Below are 24235 nucleotides of genomic sequence, written 5' to 3' on the forward strand. Positions count from 1 at the left end.
ATTGCAAAAAAAAAACAACACACCATCTATAAATATATTTATACCTTCTTTACTCTCTAATAATTATGAAAAATTTAGAATAAATATATAAATGTATCTATAATTTCTTCACCACATTAATTTTGATGACCATGGTTGGCTATTAAAAGCAAAAGAAAACGCTTTCTAGAAAGGCCTTTACTCCAACTAACCATCAATGTGAGCTGATAAAGTTGCTAATCAACTATCAATTCAAGAGTAATACCTTAGTTTTCAAGAGTAATACCTTAGTTGTGTGGAAAATTTAAAAATTACTCTTTACCTTCTTTAAGCACCAAACCGAAGAGCCCTTTACCTCAACTACCCATAAAAGTGAACCAGTAAAGTTGTTAATCAATTATCAGTTGAAGAGTACTGCCTTAATTGTATGGAAATTTTGAAAATTACTCTTTATCTTCTTCATGCAGGAAACCAAAGAGAAATTCCCTACCTTGAAGATATAGTAATTTACTTTTCCGCCAAGCAAAATATATGCCTAAACTACATTCGAGATTGTGTGGTGTGCCTATTCATATTTTATTGCATCAGTTCTTATCACTAGTTTTCCAGCACGACAGGCAAGCAAGATTCATCTTCAAAGGAATTAATATTATACACCAACAACATTTCCATAAGTTTTCTGGTTGTAGTTGCAGGTCTCAAGCATCTCGATCCTAACAAGAATGCCTCAACAGAGACAACAAAATAAAAGGAGGAAATGAAAAAATGTTTTCGTCAGCCTGAGATACTCCCAAATCCTTATAAGGTATTCCTAGGAAACCCTTGTGAGGTGTTTATCAATATTTGAAAATTATTGTTCCCAACTCAAACTCAAAGAAGATACACGATTTTGAATGGTCAAATCTATGTTTATTACATCAACCCTTGAAAATTGATTGAGGGATGTACACAAAAACTACTAATTATTTATGCTTTTAAAATGTGAACTTTTATTTCAACTTCTAGACAAGAAATATATTATATTTCTCCTTAAATCCTAGATGGATGAATCATTGGTTATCTTGACAATTTACCTAATATTCATGCCACAAAATTTTTGTTTATTTCTTCTCATACATTTATTTTGATTTCAAACTTCGAATTAATTTGTCATTTACCTTTTTGTCTTTATTTCTAGCTCCACGGTCATTGCTAGTAATTTTGCTCACTTAGTATTACTACCTTTGGATATGTAATCTTAAATTCATTAAGTTTTGTTTCAAAATTTTAGGTCCCAAACCTTTTCTATTTGAAATTTCTCCCCCTATACTCTGTAAGCATTGCAATTGGTCTAAATAATTCAAGCACCACAAGCAACATATTTACATGGGCATGAGGGCCCTCAAAAGATGAATCAATACTCACATCATGCACTTCCTTCATATTCTTGTGAGGGGTACTCTTCTGTCAAAATATGTCCCCAACTACTTCTTTGTGTCTTTGTGGAATTGGACCTTGGTAGGTGGCCTACCAGATCACCATATTAATTTTCCAATGAAACATATCCCCATGAACCAAAACATGAATATCGGAATAGTTTATCCTCTTGAAATTGTTTTCCTAGGGTTGCTATTGTGGATTTTGTGAGTAACATTCCAAATCCCAAACCTCAGCTTCGAGAACTTAAAAAATTATGCTCCTTCATGGACGAATTATTTTCTAACAAATTCTTAATTTTCAAATTTGTGTAAGAACTATATATTTTGGCCCCTTAAATTTTAATTTATACCTTGCAAGTGATTGATCAGACTGCTCTATATTACTGCTACAGATGTGCTTTGATGGGATTTTAGCTATATCTTTCATTATGAAAAAATTTACATGTTTGTAAATGTGTGAATCCAAACTGTTCGTCCCATTCCAATTTTAAATTCTATGTATGGATGACAAACATTTGTAAGGTTGAATATTTTTTATCTCCATGTAGACTTATCAATATTTGTTTTGTTACACATCCCAATGCTATTACACGTATGGTATTTTTGTAATAATCGTATCCTTCTTTTTATTCTAGTTTGATTGTTACAACTGTGTTTTTTGGATTACAATTCATTTCTCTTACATGTTGTGATACCTTTTGATGTTATACATATAGATGGTACTGATGTAACCTTTGACCATCTTGGAGGGTTAGAATAAGTTCAATAAGAACTTTATGGGTTGGTTATTCTTCCATTATAGAGGCATAACTTGTTTGGGCAGTGCAAGTTCCTCAGTCCTCCCAAAGGTGTTTTGGTGTATGGCCCTTCTAGAACTAGGAAACAATTACTTGAAAAGGAAATAGCAAGAGAATCACGAGTTATTTTCATCAATGTAAGACTAGCCAATATAATGAGAAAATGGTTTGGGAATTATTAGAATCTTGGTATGTTAACGTCCTTTCCTAAGTTCTGTTTCAAGTCTTACAAGCACTTTCTTGCATTGACAATATAATTTTCAATTCATTTTCTCTTTCATGATGATAATTTCATACCCGATGGGTCATTTTTGGCTTGTTCTGACAATTTTTGTTTTAGTGGATATTGTTAGGATAGTATACTATATGCATTAATTTATGATATATATGCTTTTACTTGAATTCTAATACATGATAGAAAATAGATGTCTTTGGGTGCTTCAATTTAAGGATGGGAAAGGATATCACTATAACTTTATTAAAATGTTCAAGCTAAACATAATGGTTGTTGATATGGAACCAATCACCTTAGCAACAAATCCTCTCATTTTGGATTACTTATGGAATCTTAGGGGTATCGAAAACCACAAATTTATAAGGTCTTTTATGTGACTAGATCACTAGCACTGAAAACCATATTTACATTGGATGGTTCAACATCTTGATGATCCATATCCTATTGACCGCAACTTTTGTATTCCTTATTTCTTTCATTGTAACACCTCCAATAGATATTTATGGTGTTCATGAACCTATTTCTAGTTGTCTTATTTATGGAAATAATATTACCTACGATGCCATTATTCCTACCTTTCCAACTATCTGTTTTCCCTTCTATCCCGTTGGGGAAGAAGGGTTTTTCAATGAAGGGCTACACAACATGGATCCTATAAGCCAATCGTTCATCTCATTGATGTAGTTCCCATATGACACAAACATTTGATGGTCTATCATAGCAAGACACTCTATGATAGTTTCCATAGATGCCTCACCTATAACACTAAGTTTCATCATATTACCAAATATTATAAGAAATTAAAGGATTATATTTAAGCCTATTGTGGCATGTTTCACTCACATGCTTATATGAGTGTTGAGAATCATACTTTATGAGCACTTTGTTTGATCCTCTCCTAAAATTATCACCTCAAAGGAATGCTTCAATTATATCTGTAAGGTGTGAGATTAATATCCTTCTATGAAATTCCAAATACATGTTTTATATCCTAGCTTTATATTTTTCCTCATTTTTCTCATTTACTTTTGTTATATGCATGGATGGAGATGCAAATACCTTTGCTCTATTTTATAGGAGGATCATGACATTATAGATGAGTAAGGAGGCCTAACCTTTTGATTTTTTTGCATATTATTTGATCTCTTTTCGCATATTCTAATAACCTTGCTCATCATTGATGTCACATAACCATGATCTCTTGTGCTCATAAGGGGTTAATCATTCTTCATTCTATTATGTTAACTTGAACACTAAACACAATTGGAAATATCCTTCAAATGCATGAACATTAAGAAATATTGGCAATATACTCCATCGAAGGGCGAGTTTGATTTTCTTGATAAATTTTAAAAATAATTTTAATTTGAAAACATAAACTCAAATAGTTTTTAATGGATTAAATAATTTTATTTTTATAATACAAAATATAGATTAATTATTTAATATCTAAATATTCTTAACAAAATGAAAATTAAATTCCCGCCAGACAACATTAAACTAAAGCCAACCCAAAACAAATAAGAAACTAGTGGGTTAAATATTTAAAAGAAAAAAATTAATGGATTAAATATTTTTAATTTTATAATATATAAAAAAATTAATGGATTAAATATTTAAAAAGAATAATGGATTCATTATTTTTAATTTTATCATATAAAAAATTATTAATTATGAAAATCCAAATATTCTTAGAAAATTTGAAAATTAAATTCCCTGAACAGCTCTTACCTAAACCCAACGCAAAACAAATAAAAAAATTAGTGTTTTCCCTAAGAAATTAACCAGATTTTGGTGGCAACCCAACCCAGATTTTATGTTTAGCTCTTCTGCGACAGGTTGGAGGAGGATCAGCTTTGCCCTAGGCACTGCAGTGGACACAATATTCTCAGTATCTACAAGAATTTCAAGGTCACCTCGAAGCTCTCGAAAGAGGTGATAAAAAGTTCTCCTACACTTTCGAAATTCCCTAGAGATTGTGGGGTTGCAGAGAATACAGAAAATGAAATAATGTGCTTGCTATTGGTTGATGCTATGGATGCGTTTTTGGCCTGTGTAAGGGCATTTTCCATCTTTCTCAAATGCATTTGTGCGGTCTTCCACAACATTCTTTGTTCATTTTGGAATTAATTTTGAGTTGCATACTTTGTTGATCTTAGAAGTGATTTTTAATATGGTCCAGGAAGGAAACCATGTGGGGGAAGTCTGTATGAATAACTTGAAGATTTTCCTCCAAATCAATGAGTCTTTGATCTGCCTGACAACTACACCAAGAATGGTGTCAGCCGTTTCCTTGGCCACATCGGTCCCAATCTCAGCGACCATTGAATGAATAAAACAAGAAATGAAGGGACAATAACAATTAAAAACCAAAGTGAAGCAAAATGTATGCCTATCACAATTGAGGGAAAAAAAGGGTGCGACAGCGCGAGGAAAATGCATGCAGGCAATGAGCAGAGAGGCCAAGCTGAGGTGTTCTTCAACTTGCAATTCTTTAACTGGCAAGCCACCCAGGTCTAAGGATGTACAAGATGTGAGAATAGAGAATCGAGCCACTCAATCTGTCTTTATTCCAGTCTCTGAAATGGTCAAGATTTTCAAGTTCGGAAGAGAGAGAAGATGCTCTAAACCTGCATTAGTAACCCTAGAACACCTTGACAAATCCAATTCTTCCAAGGTTGTAATTCCAGCAAGATTCAGAGGTTGGATTAGGTGGATTCAACCTTGTGTTTTACCTGCAATCAATCTTTACAATTTTAATTTCCATGATGATCTTTATAGCTCATACTCAACATACAGCTCTTGATACCAAAGTCGATCAACCTAATCTTGATTTATAACTCACATGCAACATGTAAGCCTTGATCTATTCTTGATGTAAAAAGTTGTTAAACCGTATCTTATTGAATACCTTGACTTATACAAGTTTGGCATTAAAAATATAGTATGCATTCTAGTCCAAGTTAGATTTTTTGATTCCATGGTTTTTCACAGCTCAAACAAAATGGTTATATTATAGGAATGTTTTATTCCGATGTGTTTTTTTTGTAAGGCTAGACAATTTATAGCATCCAATTAGTTGTTATGGATCCGCGTTAGGGGAAACTAGACCAATAACATATTTAAAGTATTAATATTGTATGTAAAAAAAGCATCAATTGACTGCTCTTAACACAATTTAAACCATAATAAACTAATATGCTTATGATTTGTAGAATCTTATCATATCTTAAAAAAGCAGCCTCATGGATGTTAGCAACCTAACAAAGCATGTATTTATAGTCCATATAAACTTGAAGGAGAGTGCAGTTGTATGGGAGGAGACATACTAGAGTTAGTTTCTAGTGGAGTGATAGGAACATCAACTAGCTTCTTCACTGGAATTGAAAGTTTATCTAATTTCTGCGACTTTTGCAGAACTTTGTCAATGCATTGTAGCAGTTCACTTTTGAGTCTTTGAGCGTTGCACTAAAACTTTTCCCAAGAGAGTTTTGATAAACCAATAGAGATCAATTGTTTGCATAATGGGGTGTTTGGCGATACCTCCTATTACTAGTTTTAGGGGTCTAACTATTGGAAAAAGTAACTAGGTTCGGTCTTCATTTAATGTGTTTGACTGATCATGTAATGTACTTATAAAAAGAATAAAGAAAACAATTATTATTATTATTATTGTTGGGACTTATTAAAGCATGGGTTTCATGTGCATGTCACCATCTTTTAGGTCAAATTGCCTATTGAGGACTTCTAGGATTTATTATGAGTCAATAACATCATTGTAGCTTTAAAGAGACCCTTCTTGGGATTTTGAATCATCTAAAAAGGTTAAGTATTGAGTCAAATATGATTTATGTGTCCTCCACACCAAATCAACCTAGAATAATATCAAGTGGGCCTAAGGACACTTATTTGACCCATAAGAAGCCTATAAATACAAACTAGTCGAAGTCATTTGGAGCATCACTCTCTGCCAAGAAGTTCAATATTTGTAGTAGTTGGGAAAAGTGAAAAGTCTATTGTTAGGTAGATAAAGTGAGTGTGAGTTTGGGGAAGTCTAAGGAAAGAGGAAAAATTAAAAATTTTTCTACCCTTTCTCTCTATTTCGTCCCTCGGATTAGGAGATCAAAGTCCTCCAAGTTTCATCGCTGCTGGAAGCTACGACCTAATTGAATTTGTTGGAAAGGGGTGGAAATTCTGGGAGGCTAACTTGGTGTGGAGGGAAGATATGTTCTTATTCTAGGGTGAAGAGTTTCAAAGAATACTATTGAAAGAAATAATTTCTTGATTGGGTTTTCCCCTCGAGGGGGGTTATTCCCTGACATAGTGCCTACATCTGGTGTATATTCTTTTATGTGTTTCTTATTTGGTAATTTCTTGATGAATTAAAGGAAATAAGCTATAAATAATCATAATAATAAGAAAGATCACAATTAATTATCAAGAATAAGAATAGGTTAAATAGGAACTTTATGAGCTCATTATTCTTCCATTACAGAGGCCTAATTTGTTTGGGAAGTGCAAGTTTCTCAGTCCTGTAAAAGGTGTTTTGATGTATGACCCTTTTGGAACTAGGAAAATGTTACCTAAAAAGGCAATAGAAAGAGAATTAGGGGTTGTTTTCATCAATTTAAGGCTAGTCAATCTAATGAGGAAATGGTTTGGGAATTCTTATAATCTTGGTATGTTAACATCCATGCCTTAGTTTTGTTTGAAGTCTTACAAACACTTTCTTTCATTGGAAATATATTTTTCTATTACTTTTCTCTTTCATGATGATAATTTGATACCTGTTAGGTCTTGTTTTCCTATTTTGATCATTTTTGTCTTAGTAGATATTGTTAGGATAATATATTATATGCCTCGATTTATGATATATATGGATTTACTTGAATTCTCATACATGATAGAAAATAGATGTCTCAGGGTGCTACAATTTAAGGATGTGAAAGGATATCACTATAGCATAATTAAAATGTTCGAGCTAAACACAATGGTTGTCGATATGGAACCAATCAAATTAGAAAAAAAATCCTCTCATTTTGGATTACTTATTGAATCCTAGGGGTATCCCAAAGTGTAAATTTATAAGGTCTTTCACATGACTAGATCACTAGCACTGAAAACCATATTTACATTGGATGGTTCAACATCTTGACGATCCATATCCTATTGAACAAAACTTTGTATTCATTATTGCTTTCATCGTAAAACTTCCAATAAATATTGATGGTGTTCAGTTGCCTATTTATGGTTCTCTTATTTATGGAAATACGATTACCCCTTATGCCATTATTCCTACCTTTGCAATTATCATTTTTCACTTCTATCCCATCAAGGAAGTAGGTTTTGTCGATGAATGGATACATGACAGGGACCCTATGAGCCAATCGTTGATGTCGTTGATATAGTTCCCACACCACACTAACATTTTATGGTTTATCATCACGAAACACTCTCTGATGGTTTTCCTAGATGCCCAGCCTATAAAAATGAGTTGCATTCTATTTCCAAAGCCTATAAGCAATGAAATGATTATATTTGAACCTATCCTACTATGTTGCACTCAGATGCTTATCTGAGTGTTGAGAATCATACTTTCTTCATACTTTTTTTTATCATCTCCTTAAATTATCACCTCAAAGGAATGCTTCAATTATATCTATGAGGTGTGAGATTGATATCCTTCTACCAAATACCAAATACAAATTTTTTATCCTAGTTAGATTTATATTTTCCCTCATTTTTTTCATTTCCTTTTGTTATATGTATGTGTGGAGACGCGAGTACCTTTGTTATATTTTGTAGGAGGATCACGACATTATAGGTTAGTAAGGAGGACTAATATTTTGATTGGTTTTCATATTATTTGATCTCTTTTGGCATATTCTAATAACATTGCCCACCATTGATATCACATAATCATGGCCTCTTGTACTCCTAGGAGGTTAATCATTCTTCATTATATTACGTTAACTTTAACATTAAACACAATTGGAAATATCCTTTAAATACATGAACATTAAACAATATTGGCAATATACTCCATCCAAGGGCCACGTTAATTTTCTTGATATATATTAAAAATAGTTTTAATTTGAAAACATTAAATAAAATGATTAAAAATTGATTAAATTTTTTTAATTTTATAATATAAAAAATGGATTAGTTATTGAAAATCCAAATATTCTTAAATAAATGAAAATTAAATTCTCGCTAAACAATTATATATATATATATATATATATATATATATATATATATATATATATATATATATATATATATATATATATATATATATATATCTATATATATATATATATATATATATATATATATATATATATATATATATATATATATATATATATATATATATATAGATATATATATATATATATATATATATATATTTTTAACAGAAACGATTGAATTTTATTTATAAGAAGAGGTTGGGCATGCCAAACAACCTTGGTTACAGTCAATTGAGATAATTCTGGTTCTATAGAGTCCTCATATTTTGGCATTTCTATCAGAGATTAGTTGCTGCTTTTATGCATTTGGCATGGCCAATTCCCACCAAACAACTTTTAACTAAACCCAACCCAAGACAATTAAAAAAAATTAGTGTTTTCCCTAAAAGCGTAACGAGGTTTCGGTGGCACTTAGTGGAGATTTAAGGCTACAAGAGGGTTTATAAAAACACATTTTTATGTTTAGTTCATATGGGACAGGTTGGAGGAGGACCAAATTTGTCTCAAGTGCTGCAGTTGACACAATCTACTTGGTATCGATAAGAATTTGAAGTTCACCTCGAAGATTTTCAAAGAGGTGATCGAAAGTTATCTTCCACTCTCTGTATTCTCTAGAGAGCTTGGGGTTGCAAAGAATACAACAACTAAAATCTCGTGCTCGCTATTGGTTGATGTGATGGATGTGTTGTTTTACCTATGTGAGAGCATCGTCCATCTTTATCAAACACATTTTTGTGGGCTTCGACATCATTTTGTGTTGATCTTGGAATTTATTTTGAATATGGTCCAAGGATGCCATGTGGGTCAAGTTTGTATGAAGAACTTGAAGAATTTCCTCCAAATCAACGATGCCCTTGACCTACCTGATGACTACACAAAGAACGGTGCCTACCATTTCCTTTGCCACATCGGTCACAATCTAAGTTGTAATGGAATGAATAAAACCAGAAATGAGGGGGAAATAACAATTTAAAACCAAAGTGAAGTGAAACATATGCATACTGTAAGAGAGGGAAGAAAAAGGGTGCAAAACACTAAGGCAAATGTATGTCGAAAATGAGGAGAGAGGCCAAGTTGATGTGTTGTTGAACTTTCTATGAAGAAACCACGATGTCTGTGACTGCTAAGCCATGCAGGTCTAAGGACGTAAGAGATATGGGAATAGATAGTCGAGCCACTACATCTTCCTTTATTTCGGTCTCTCAAATACTCAGGATTTTCAAGTTTGGAAGAGAGAGAATATGATCTAAACATGCATTAGTAACCCTACAACACCTTGACAGATCCAATTCATCTAAGTTTGTAATTCCAGCGAGAATCGAAACTATGGAATTTTTGACCGCTTTGAAGTCTTTTAAGTTTACAAGGCACAAATGGCAATAAGCTCCCAAATATGACAACCATTCTATCTCAACAAAGTTTTCTCCCTTCAAATTCACCTCCTCCATACTATGTTGAAAGACCTCAAGTAGCAGCGTTTGAGCAGTCAATTGAAAATCAGGCCTCCAAGATGACTTTGCATTCTTTCCAATGTCCACTTCTGCCTTCCCCATACCTGCACAATTTCTATTTTTGGGATGTATTTGAAGTTTTTGGTACATGAGATTGACTTTCTATAATGTTCAGCTCCCTAAGATTTGGATAGAACCTCATTGAAAACTGTGACGGGGTTTTCAAATTCATTTTGGATAACACCCTCCTCTGGGATAAAACATTTAATAAACGCAATAATAGATAAACCATTAGTGACATCAACGAAATCTATACCCTCTTCAAGGTATTTCATCCCCTCATCAAGGTCAAGAATCTATGCACCAAAGATGTCCTATGGCAATGATGGCTAAGAAACACATGCACATGAAAACCTTTACTGAGATCAACCAAATATAAAGCTTCTTGAAGGTCTTCAATCCCCTCGTCAAGGTAAACTGTGCCTGGATCAAAGCCAGCAACAGAAAAATTTTCAATGGCAACACCAAACTTTGCAGCTTCCTCAAGGTCTTCTAACCCATCTTGAAAGCTAAACTGTCTGCATCAAAGTCCTGACCAAGGTCATCCATGCAGTCATTAAAACCATTGTTTCCTTCTTCCATGCCAAAACTAAGTTAGAAGAATTCATTTCCTCCTCCATAACCTTCTTCTGTGAGAAAATCTAGCATCATGTCATATATAAATTCAGTAATTCCACAAGGAACTTCTCTCAGAGTGAAAACAAATCCTTTGCGGCCTTATCTAATACCTACTTTTTCAAGTAGAACACCTCTAAATTCAAGGACCATAATACTAGAAAAGACAACTTTAGCTAATCGGTCTAGACCAGGAGTCCCCAAATTTGCGTGATGTACAAATGAATCTCCTACTGTAAGAAGTCCAAGAAGACAATTATGGTCATCGAGTAGAGAAAGAGAAAGAGTTTGGTATGAAAAACTTACTGGTAATAAGTCTAGTTTGCAGACTACCAAACTACACGGTAATGGCATTCAAAGTATGACAATGCCCATTTGACTTGGCATCAAGATGGTAGAGAAAGGTATAGATGAAATAATATCTATCTTTTAAAGTATAGTAAAGCAATAAACTAAGTCTATCAATGCCACCCTGCAACCCTAAGAGACAATGAATTCAATGTCATCTCAAGGGAGCACTGGATTTTTAAGGACACTCTCAAAATCAAACTTCTCTATGGCTCTAAAATACTTGGTAAGTATTGAATCGACAGCCTTGTTTGCATAATTTTTCCTTCCATGGATCTTAATGTTATATTCCTCTTTTGCCTAAAATGAATGAAATTTTCCTTGCAATTTTGGATACAACATTTGATAATGCATACTGATGGAACATGCTTGTGTTGCAATCATGAGAATGTCTGTTGTATATAGAAGATTCAATAAAAATTGATAATAAATGATATTTTTGCTCTATTTTTTCTTGATTTAAGGAAAATTATGCAAAATTTCTTCCAACCTCATATGATCATCATGTTTAACTCATCTCGGGATACTATTTGAGTAAGAGCCATGAAAAGCAAGCAATCTAGTATACATGACTCTGCAATTTCAATTAGCATACAGTTCTCTGTATGGTGCAATAATTTCTCCATATCTTCAATGGGTCATGTTTGATGACAAATTTTTGGGGAGTGAGAGAGGTTATTATTACAATAGAATTAAATTTTAGGGAGATGGTAGGAACACAAACTATTTGAAAAATCCATAATATGGAGAGAAAAAATATGGTTAGACTCTCTTGTCTGACCAAGGGGTTGAAATGTTATCTAATCCAATATATAATGCCACAAAAGCATACATTTGTATTGAATACTATAAGAATAAAATAGGAAATGAGTATTAATGATAAGTGTGTTAGCTAAGAAAATAAAATATATCATCAAGAACCATTTGATTGGCCACAATAGCACCATCCTGATATGTTTTTCATGCACTTGTGTACTGCACTGAGTCATGTTATGGGCACATCTACAACCTCCCACTTCTAATGTAGTGTTTGACTTTTGGGTGTTTCCTTAGATAATAGAATTGCAACAAAAGTCTTATAAGTCTTTTGGGCCACCACTTTTAGAGCCAAAATAAAAGGTCTTTTAGTGCCTTCAAGGCTCAAATAAAGAAGAACAAAATCAAATCTACATCAAATATGTCAAATGTTCACACAACTAGGACTCCAAAGTCGTATATTTTTCCTACTTGACAAATATTCTGCAAATATTTATGAGTAATATCCATTGTATTTGTGGATAGCTTTGTGGAAAAAAAAATTGTACCATGAAATTAGTCTAGTTGACAAATATCCATTTTTTACAAAAATATAAAAATCTTTTAATATTATTTTCTACAAATATTTATGAATATTTGTACCATGCAGTTAACATGTTTGATAAATCTCCATTTTTTCTACAAAAATATAAAATATTTTATTTGAATGTTATCGGACTCGGGTGTGGGAAGATTACAAGAAAATGGATTGGATAAAGGATGGGAAGACAATACAGAGAATATCTTGGATATGATTCATTTGTTGTTTGAGATCCTTCAGGCCCTTGATCCATCGACCTTGGAAATTTTCCTAGGAAGGATTCCTATTTTTTTTATTTTGTTTTGTATTTTAAGTATAAAATTGAGCATACTTGGTACCATATCCATTTAAACAACGTCCAAAACCTAAAGATACCATTAGTATTATAGTTGTTTCGTTTTAAAATATTTTTAGATTCAATGTTTATGGATATAAAAGATAAAAACAATGTCAATGCCTTCCTTCGATTGTTACTTGACTCTAGTGTGTGCAGGTTACAAGAAATGTGATTGGAGAAAGGATGGAGAGACAATGCAAAGCATGACTTGGATATGATTCTTTTTTTGTTGGAGATCCTTCAGGCACATGAGTCATCGACTTTGGAAATGTTTCTAGTAGGAATTCCTATGGTCCTTAATGTTGTGATTATTTCACCTCATTAGTTATTTTGGGCAAGAAAATGTTTTAGGAATGCTACACAAGACATCAATGGGCAGGTAAACAATTTTTTTATAGTTGCAATATCCATTCCATGATATCTATTATTTAGTGTTGGATACTATTTTGAAAATTTCTTTTGATTTTTTTGTCTTTTAACTATAAAATTTAAAATAATTGGTATGATATACATGTAAAAAATAACCAAATCTTGAAGATGTAATTAGTATTACACGGTATTTATTGAAATCTCCTTAGTTTTTTTCTATTAAAATATTCTAGTGAATATTAGAAAAGTTTACACTCATGTTGTTATTTGAGTACCTCTTGTTTATATACTTGACCAAGTTCATGTGTTAGAGAATCCAAATGTTGTTGTGAATACAATGGCAAGGATTAGACATCATATCTCTGATTATTTGTTTTCACGAGTTCTCTACAACTTGAGCTTTTTAGAATGTAACTTAGTTGACATGATTGTGCCTAATATTTCCCTAAAGGTTGAATACTAAGTTATTAAGGTGTTTTTCTTCTATTGTGAGAATTTATTTTCTTTTTTATACAAGTCATTTAGCCACATAGTGGCCACAATCACCCAACTAAAGAAAACTTGTTCAAGTTTCTTCCTTTTGTGCAGAAAATGGTGTTGACATTGCTTATGTTCAAGGATATGTCATATAAATCCTTTATAGTCTATTTTAGTTTATATTCTAGTGTTCATCATATTTCATGGCTTACGTTATGCACTGTATCTTCTTTTGTTTTCAAAAGAAGAACTCAATATTGATGGTAAGTAGAAAGAATTGAAGAAATAGGAGAACAATAACAATGAAACGATAAATGCAAAGAGAGAGAGAGAGAAGAGAATTGGTCTAGTGATACCCTTAGAGCCAATATCCCACATAAGACGCATACATAGAGACTGACGGTCAAGTCTCTAGGGTTAGTGAATTCACCTACAATGCCTTGGAAACAAAATGATAATGTTTTGAAGTAATGAAACAACATTTCATGTGTATATTTTAGTCCAACCAGTATTATGTTAGAAACTCATATTTTTATACATAGCATTTCATATAATATAATTTATGTGGATGAAATTATTTATAGTTGCACTTGATATTGTTTATTATTGTAATTAACATATGTAACTTTGCATTTTTATATTAGATAAACATGCACATTGTATGAATTTTATTTTAATTTAGTCGCAAAATCATACTAATTAATTTATGTTGATTAATAATGAACACATAAAATCAATCTAAAACTACTAAATTAGTCATTTATATTGACTAATGATGAACACAAATAAAATGAATATGACTAAATTAGTTTTTATAATGATTATTAATGAAAGTAAATGAAATGAATATAACCTACTAAATTAGTTGTTTATATAATGAATATGAAACTACCAAAAAATGATAAGTGACTACTGTAAATGATAAATTTGTGATTACAAATGATGATTAGATTTTGCATATACACAACTACCAATAACTAATTCACAATATCTTATAAATGACCAAAATTAGTCATATTTGTTTGGTCATTAATTGGTTTCAAACGATAACTAAAATTTTCGTATATATGACTATTGGTAGCTAATTTACAATATCATATAATAGGACCAATATTTTGGTCATATTTGTTTGGTCATAATTGGTTTTCTCGGCTGATCATATAGTAATATATTTTTTTGTATATTTGGTCATTAATTATGGAAATTAATGACCAAATTTACGACTAAGTATACTACTAGATGATAAAATTTAGACAAAAAAATTAATGACTATGCTAAAAATGACTAAAAGTTGCTCGTGTTATAAGATACTGTAAATTAGATAGAACTAGTCACCAACTGAAAAATGGTCATTTATATATAAATTTTACTCACTTTTTGGTAACTAATAAGCCATTTCGTACTAGTGCATTTCATATAAACACATCTGAGTATAGGGACTTCATACTTATTTTGTATTTGCCAAGAAGGTCTAATGTCCTTTCATAATAGCTGCATTATCATCTATTAGGTCATACAATCATCAACATTTCATTTTCTAATCAAAACATTACGAGAACCATAACCAAATCATGTCATAAACCCTTCTTATAACTGGCATATAAATAGCATCATAGCCTTTAAAACCACATATTAGTACGTATATTTACACATAAAACACAAGAGGAAAATAGATCTTATTAACATATGCAAAATCCAACCAAGTTAGGGACTTATACGTACCTCTTAACCATATATTGGGCTAAACCAAATTTTTGTTTCAGCCAATCACCCCCATGCCATATTCCAAGCATGAATGTGGAACTTACAACAAAACAACCATGGCTGCCCTAGAATTTGTCGCAATCCACCAAGAGATTCCTTGGCGCAAGCCCTCATCTATACAATGAGGCTTTATCTCAATCCCACCACATACCTATCTATGGATCACTAGGCCTATACAAGCATGGATGCCTCCAGATCTCTCCACGTAAACCATGAGTAATTCCCTCATCTCTACCACCAGGATTTATCATGTATTATGCCATTATTGTTCAAGGGATTCCTAGGCCCAACGAGGCTCCACCCTCTTATTTTTACCATGTATCCTTCCATTCACCGGTCGAGGATTCCTAGACCCAATGAGGTCATACAAAATTTGGATTTACCACAATGCCACCTTCACCAGACTACAGATTCCTAGCCCTTATGTTTCCTCCTTGAGATCACCCCACTTAGTTTTGAAACCATTTGGCAATCCAACTCAACCAAATATGAGAAACCCCATCACACCATACCTATCTAGAGATGAAAATGTAAGGTTGAAAACCATTGTCCCACCTAGCAAAGCTCATGCCAGTGATAGAAAGAGAACCAAATACACACATGCATGTACTATGCATGCCAAAACTAGTAAGAAATCATGCATTCAACTCCATCCCTATAAGTAATCATGTTGTAGCCACTTGATCCCACTCCTCCTTGCTTGTTATTTACTTCCCTTTGCTTTCTTGTCCATCCTTTGCCTTTCTTTCCTCAATGATAGAGTGTTCCAATAATACTCTAAGTGTGTGAGAGAGAGAATGGAGAGAGAGCTCCACCCAAAAACTGTCAAAAGTCCATGCACTAATCCTCATTAGACTTTTTATTAATGAGGCCTATATTTTCTTCATTTTCCTCCTCACATGCAACCTGTGACCCTTCGCCTTCCTTTTCTCTTAATTTCTCTTATTTTCATAAATAAAATGCCAATAATTCTCTCTTGCCTTTCCAAATCCCATTTCATTGCCTTCGCCAATTTCCTTTATCCATAATAAACAAAACGAACACCCACACTATGGTGCTTTTTCCAACATTCAACATTCATCTTGGAATATGTGTCACATCACCTTGGTATTATTCTTTCTTTATTTTCTTTATTACATGGATTTTTAAATCAGGTTTGTTACACTTAACTCCTCTGTTTGATATTAACATTTTAATATGATAATGATATTTCATATCCACTAATGCATTGAATTCTTTAAACTTGTGAAAATTTTTATATTTATTTATGAGGAAATATAACTGAGTATTTTTGTTGTAATTATCTATGGAGGTTTCAAAATAACAACTTTCTCCTAGTGACTGGGTCTACATTGGACAACAAGGATGTGTATGAACAAACACTAATGATCTCTTTTCTAGATACATACACGCCCTTAGGAAATTTGTACCTCTTACTTTTGTATAATGAAGCTCTTACATGAATTTCCTAGCTCTTGAATGGAAGGATAACCCTCACCTATCTTGTTCCTAGAATATTAATCAATTAATTGAATTTACATCTTCTAAATGTGAAACATTCCTTTGACTTTTCAAACTCTATAAAGTTATTTTCATATAGATATATATTAATTTGAAAATGTATGACATGAATATCATTCAATATATGATTCCACTTGAAAAAGATATGAAAATACTACTTAGAGAAAAATATTAGATCGTTGTAGAAGATGGAGAATTTCATTTAATCCTAACTAAACTATTTTCACTATAACTAAAGGTCATCTTTTAGATTTTCTTGTTTCAAAATTTAGTGTTGTGATTGAATCCAAAAGAACCAAAACCACATCACAATTTTTTATTATTCATAGTAAAACATCAATTCAATTATTTTTAGGGAAATTAAATTTTGTAAAAAGGTTTGGACCTAATTTTATAGAAATAGAGAAGCCACTATATGATATGATAAGGTAGAATATTATGTTTAAATGGAATAAGGAAGAGAAATATCATTTAATTTCATTAAACAATATATATTCCAAGCACATACACTAGTGATTCTAGATATTAATAAAGAAGCTAAAGTATATACATCACTATTTACTCAAAATTTGTTACAGTATTAGCTCAAATAAAGACAAATCTCAATGAAGTACTATCCCGATTCATGAGTCTACAATTTCAGCAATTTGTGCTTAATAATTCTAAAGTAGATAAATAATAATTTGCTGTCTTTAAAGTAGTAAAAAATTTTAGACCATATCTACTCAAATCTCATATAAAGGTAATTGTGCCACATTCCCATTCACCATTTGTACCAAAAAAATTCAACCGAAAATTGGATGACAACATTGTAGGAATATGATCTATAAATTCAATTGACAAATATAGTTTTAGGAAAAACTCTTTGAAAGTTGGTAGGAGAATTTAAATATTCTCAAATATATGGATAATAAGGTTGGGAGAAACAAGATGAAATTAATGCTAAAAAGATCTAGTATATGCCTCTTTCAATTGATTCTCAGTACAATGAGTTAAAGTATTATATTCTCCACCATAACTAGATCTCAAAAAGAGAAACACTTGAAAATTCAAGTACACTAATTACAAAATGATTAATGGAGTTTTGTTCTAGAAAAACTATGATGATGTTTTGTTAAGATGATTAAAAAAAACAATGTTGAAAATATGTTGGTTGAATTACATTATGATCTAATAAGCAGACTTTGTAGCGGTGATATCACTTGTAATAAAATTATTTGTGCAGGATATTATTGGCCAACACTATTAAATGGTATTCATGCTTATTCTAAAAAATAAGCAACCATTCCTGAAAGAAAAATGTCAACCATAATCATTGAAAATAGAAATTCACATCTTTGTAACATTTTAATATCAAATCCTACATTTTTGGAATTTAGATATTAAATTAAGTAAAATAAAAATAATGTTGTTTCTTCATTTTTCATAATTTATTTATAAAATGCATACTCATGGTCATTGTGTATATAGAAATACGAATAATCATCGCAGAGCGAGAAGATTAATGAGTAACTGAATTGAGTAGGAAACCAGAATTTGCATGTAAACAAATAAAGATGAGTGAAGGCTCAATTTACTTAACGAAACAAAGTGACATGTGTTACAAATTTTAATTTCTTAGCTGACAACAATTCCTCAAAGTGAGAAACATGTGCCATTATTATTGTTGATAGGGCATAATCATATGATTTTTTCCCACCATTACACTTGGAAATAGAAATTGTTGTAATAAAGAAATATAAGATTAAATTTATTGCATAGAGGTTAAGGTTTAAACAAAGATTTTTTCAATTGAGAAGGGGATGCAAGACTTGGTATTGAACTTGTGGAATCTTATTAATCTTAATAGAGAGTTAGTTTAAATGTTTAATCTATTTTTCTATAAGTTGTGAAATCTGCATTTTCATAATAACGTGTAAAATTACTATAATGTTTAAATTATTTTTTTGAAATATTTTATTTTTTGAAATAATTATTTATTTAAAATAAAAAATCGTACTTTATTTATATTTAAACTTTTGTTAAGTTTTGTGAGCTAATTTCGTAATTTTGGTAAATAATAATTATTATTATTTTTAATAAATTATTAATGTATACATATTAATTGGAGTTATTTTGAATAATTTTGGGAAAAATAAATGAGAACCACCTTACCTCAGCTCAATTATTGTAAGTGACAACGAAATTTGATATATATATATATATATATATATATATAATTATAATTGTAATTGTAATTGTAATTGTTGTTCTAATTGCATTGATATTAAATTGTATTTAATTTTTTTTTGTAACTGGAAATCTCTATTTGAAATGAGAGTAAGGATATACAATTGGGTCATTCTCTCTTCTGGTTGTTGGAAGACTTTTTCTAACTATCAACACTACCTATGACCACATCTAAATTATAACATTTTTCTTCAAACATAAACTAAAACAAATTTTTAATTAAACTCTTAATAATTATACAAATCTAGTGATAAAACTTATATGTTTCCTTAATCCATTCTTTTATAACATAACTGAAATAAACCCCACAAGAACGTTTACAAAATAAATTTTATAATCATTTTAAACACTAAATTACTAATCACTAAACTAAATTTGAGGTTAATCACTAAACTAAATTCATTAAACCTCAAATTTATTGCAAAAGTTCAAATTACCAATTTTAATAAATTATCAATTAATATAAATTTAAATAACAATTTCATTTAAAATAATTTAAATATCTAATCAACCTAAATCTTAATAATAATTTCATTTTCAAAAAGTTTAATATTTGATAATACAATTTAAAAAACAAAAAAAAATCAATCGCAATAGTATTAGCATTTGCTTCCTCCTTCCGTGTTAAATCCGTGCAAAAAGGGAATGATAAACATATTATATAATTGTGTGTGTATTTGAGCCTCCCGAGCTTTATTTCGAGCAAGCTATACTCTTTTAATAACGTTGGTTTCCATTTTATTCATAAACTTTTTTAATAACGTTGTTTCTATTTTATTTATAAATAAGATTTTATTTTTTTTTGTAATTTTGGAAACAATATATATTTATTACATGTAATATATTATTACAATTATAGCGGGAAATTGAACTAGTAGCTTTACTTCAAAAGAGTGTCTAAACAATGCACCCAATTACCATCTATCTAAAACCCTATAAATTCACAACTATAAGAATCTCTCATAAACTCATAACAATAAAAACTCTCAAATAAATTTTTGACTATAAAAATATGCAAGTATTAAAAATGGCTAGTACACTAAAAAAATCCACATCCTAATTGAATATTACATATGAAAACCTATGCCTAAAAACCCACTAACATAGCCAACCTCACTAACCATTATATGGACGAGATCTTTTAGATATTAGTTATAGGAGAACACACATGTTTACTTAGTAAAATTTCAATCTTCATGGTTAATCTTCCTCTTTTAGCATAAATCTATGACAACATCTTTCCTTTAATTTTAATTTCTGATTTAACTTTTTAAAATTTAATACAAATAAGAATTATATTCATATTATTATAATATAATAGGTATGAGGAATTTCTCTCCTTCTTTTGTGAAATCGTGCTAGGGTTCTTATGAAACCCTGAATTATTTTATTGCATACCTATCGTTGTCGACTCTTCTGCTGGTGCTCCCTCCACATAGCATGATAAGTTGATTGCCCCAGGAATGGGGTGCCAAGGGGAGGGGGATCAACCCCCTCCTTCAAATCAATCCCTACGGGCGTTGTGAGGCCAAATTCGACACCATCACCCTCAGATCCGAGAAGGAGCATGCAGGAAAAATAGCCAGCCCTAGGGGCATAATGACAAGCAAGGATGAAAGGTCGTTGCCTGCCGAAAGCTAATAAGAATCCAAAGGTGGTTATCTACCACAACCACCTAGAACAATATCGTTAGTTTATGCAGGATCATGCAATTATATGCAAGTTTATGTGCATTTGGCCGCGAGAAATAGACATCCTTCACTAAATGCAGCTAAAATGGAAACTAAAAGCTCCTTTTGACCTACGCCTTAGGGCCAAGGGATTCTTCACAATAATATTCAAGGATCTTGAAAGCAGGAAACAAATTCTAGAAAATGGCCCTTATTTCATGAACAACGTGGCCTATTCATGAGGCACTAGGAACCCCATTACAACCTTGACAAGGTATTGTTCCTTTCTTCCTTGATCTAGGTTTGTCTCTACTCGCTCCCAAAGGACTTCTTGGAGCTGGATATCCTAGAATGCATAGGTAATTCTATAAACAACTTTATCTAAGTCTATGAAATTACACGAGCTAAACAATTCTCCTCATACACCCGCATATGTGTATACGTGAATATCTCTCATCCCCTCCCAGAGTCTGTCCATTGAATACTAGTACAAGATATGTTCCTAGCACTTGGACTATGAAGATGTGCCATATGAATGTCACTTATGCCACACACATGGCCATTGCTTCTGAGACTATTCATAGCAAGTCCAAATAGTCACCCCGAATTCTAGTCTAGATGGATTCAAGGAAGTCTAGTGTCATCCCCTCTCCTCAAATGAAATTCCCCCCCTCTACGGGGTCATCAAAGACACTGCAATACTCCACCAGCTGCCCAATTCAACCCCCGTCTATCCCTGCAGTGCGTTCAACCTTGACTTCACAACTCCCTCCATCTAACCCTCATAATAATCACTTTTATGTCCTTGTGGAGTTGTCAAGGCTAGAGGAGAACATACAAACTGAAGCCCCATGGACAACCCCATAGGCCCAGTCAGCTATAGAATTATAATATAATATAGAAGCAAGAAAGAGTAAATAGCCGAGCAAAAGGAAATCCTTGGAAGCCCAATCAAATACCAAGGAAATCCTCAAAGTCCTAGCTCATGTTCATGAAATGCTAGAACAAGACGTGAAACTAGAACAACTTCACTCAGATGAGAGAGTTTTGGTTGCTTTCATTCAGAGATGGGGAAAGGATGGCACAATGGACATTCCCCAGGAACAACTAGACCAGTTCCATAAAATCTTCAAAGAATGGGAGAAACACATTGCTATGGAAGAACCTCATAATCAACTTGCATTACTACCATGGGATGAAGATCAACCCTCACAACAACTAGATCTCACCTCGGGCTCTAGGAAAAGAGGCCAAAGACCAATGCAGGAAGTGATTCGAGAAGCAGGGGAAATCTTGGTGAACTCAGGACAAACCAATGTCCTCACAAAATATTACCAACGATCTCTCCCTCCCCCTTCCCAATGAAGCTAATCTCGTGGAATATTAGAGGCCTCAACTCCAAAGGGAAGCTGAGGTACCTCAGAACAAAATTTAAAAAGAAAATCCAAATATAATTGTTCTATAGGAAACTAAGGTGACTATGGATAGACTGCAAGAAATTGCCAGCAGGAGTTGGCCTTTGACAGAATGCATGGCATTGGATGCACGAGGTAGTGCAGGAGGACTGGGTATCCTCTAGGACCCCAGATTTGTTTCCTTCAAAAAATGGGTAGCAAGTCCCCACACTCTCTCAGGCCAGTTTGAATGTGTGGGCTCAGAGGAGAAGGTTTGGCTAACTAGGGTATATGAACCCATGGTGCTTGGTCAAAAAGATTGCTTCCTACAAAGCTTGAGAAACCTAAAGGATTTAGTGGAGGATCCAAATTGGATAGTGGCTGGGGATTTCAATCTCATCAAAGAGCTCAGTGAGAAAAAGGGAGGCCTAAGGAGACTGGATCAGATGTCAATGGCCTTCAAGGAAACCATCCAAGATATGGGGTTGGAAGACTTGGAATTCATAAGCAGTTGTTTCACTTGGAATAACTAAAGAGATGGCCCCACCCAAATTACCTAAAAACTAGACCGTTTCCTTGTCTCAGAGAATATTCTACTTCAGGATTTGTTTTTCCAAGTGGAAATCCTTCCGTGCATGGGTTTGGAACATTGGTCGATCTTCCTAGAGATAGATCTACATGTGGACCCTGGAATTGACCATTCAAATTTGAGTCCTTTTGTCTAAAGAACCATGATGTTATTAGAAAAATGGAAGAATAGTGGTAAACGTCCAAGGTCATGGGTCGAAACATGATGGAAACCTTGCAGCTTAAGCTCAAAGATCTTAAAGGGAGACTGAAGGATTGGAACAAAACTGAGTTTGGCAACATCCATCGGTAGAAGCATCACCTTGAGGAGGAAATTCGAACCCTTTAGCAACAAATTATTTTGGATGGACACTAAGAGGCCCGCATAGCCCAAGAGGGGAAACTCCTAACAGAGTTAGAACAAAGAAGGAAGTAGGAGGAAATTCTATGGAAACAAAAGTCGTGGGTCCAATGGCTCAAGGAAGGAGAGCGAAACACAAAATTCTTTCATCGAACGTTGGTGCAACATCGTCACCATAATCACATCTTTTCCATCAATAGCCCTGATGGTTGATGACTGGTGCAGCATGAGGAAATATCAGAGGCCTTGAATGACCATTTTAAGTCCCTACTCACGGAGCCAGATGTGGACAAAAGGGAAGCCATATCTCAAATTCAGTATCAAATTCTGCACCTAATCACAGATGAGGAGAATTAAGTGCTCATGTGTAAAGTCTCCCTAGCTAACGTCTAATAGTTGGTGTGGCCTCTTCCATCCAACAAGACCCCTGAACCTAATGGATTTTCTTAGAATTTCTTCAAAGCTAGATGGAAATTTCTTGGGGAGGAGATCCGAGAGCTTGTGGAATATTCTCGGTGATCTCAATGGCTTTGGGCAGGACTGAATGCAACTTTCCTTTCTCTCATCCCAAAAAAAGGTGCTTCCTTGGAGCCTAGTGGGTTCAGACCCATAGCTCTTTGTAATGTAATTTATAAAATCATCTCAGGTATCCTGGTCCGTCGGCTCAAACCCCTACTCCATGGTATTATTGTTTGAAAGAAGACTGGTTTTGTGGAAGGTAGGTAGATTATGGATGGAATATTTGTCACACACGAAATGGTGCTCTCCGTCACATCGTCTGAGTGCCAAGTATGATCATCAAACTAGATATTTCTAAATCTTATGATCGTTTAAATTGGGATTTTTTGCTGTCAATTTTGGATGCATTTGGGTTTTCCCCAGCTTGGATTGGATGGATCAAATCCTTGATATCTACTCCATTCTACTCCATCCTTGTAAATGGATCACGTCCTCACCCCTTCAAGGGTTCCCTAGGCCTCCAACAGGGTGACCCAATTTCCCCCTTCTTATTCACTATTGTCACTGAAGGGCTGGATCAACTCATTAAGGCCA

The sequence above is a fragment of the Pinus tabuliformis genome, chromosome 7 (assembly GCF_031772625.1).
Source record: "Pinus tabuliformis cultivar Carrire ecotype Pingquan chromosome 7, CPIR1, whole genome shotgun sequence".
NCBI classification, from domain to species: Eukaryota; Viridiplantae; Streptophyta; class Pinopsida; order Pinales; family Pinaceae; genus Pinus; species Pinus tabuliformis.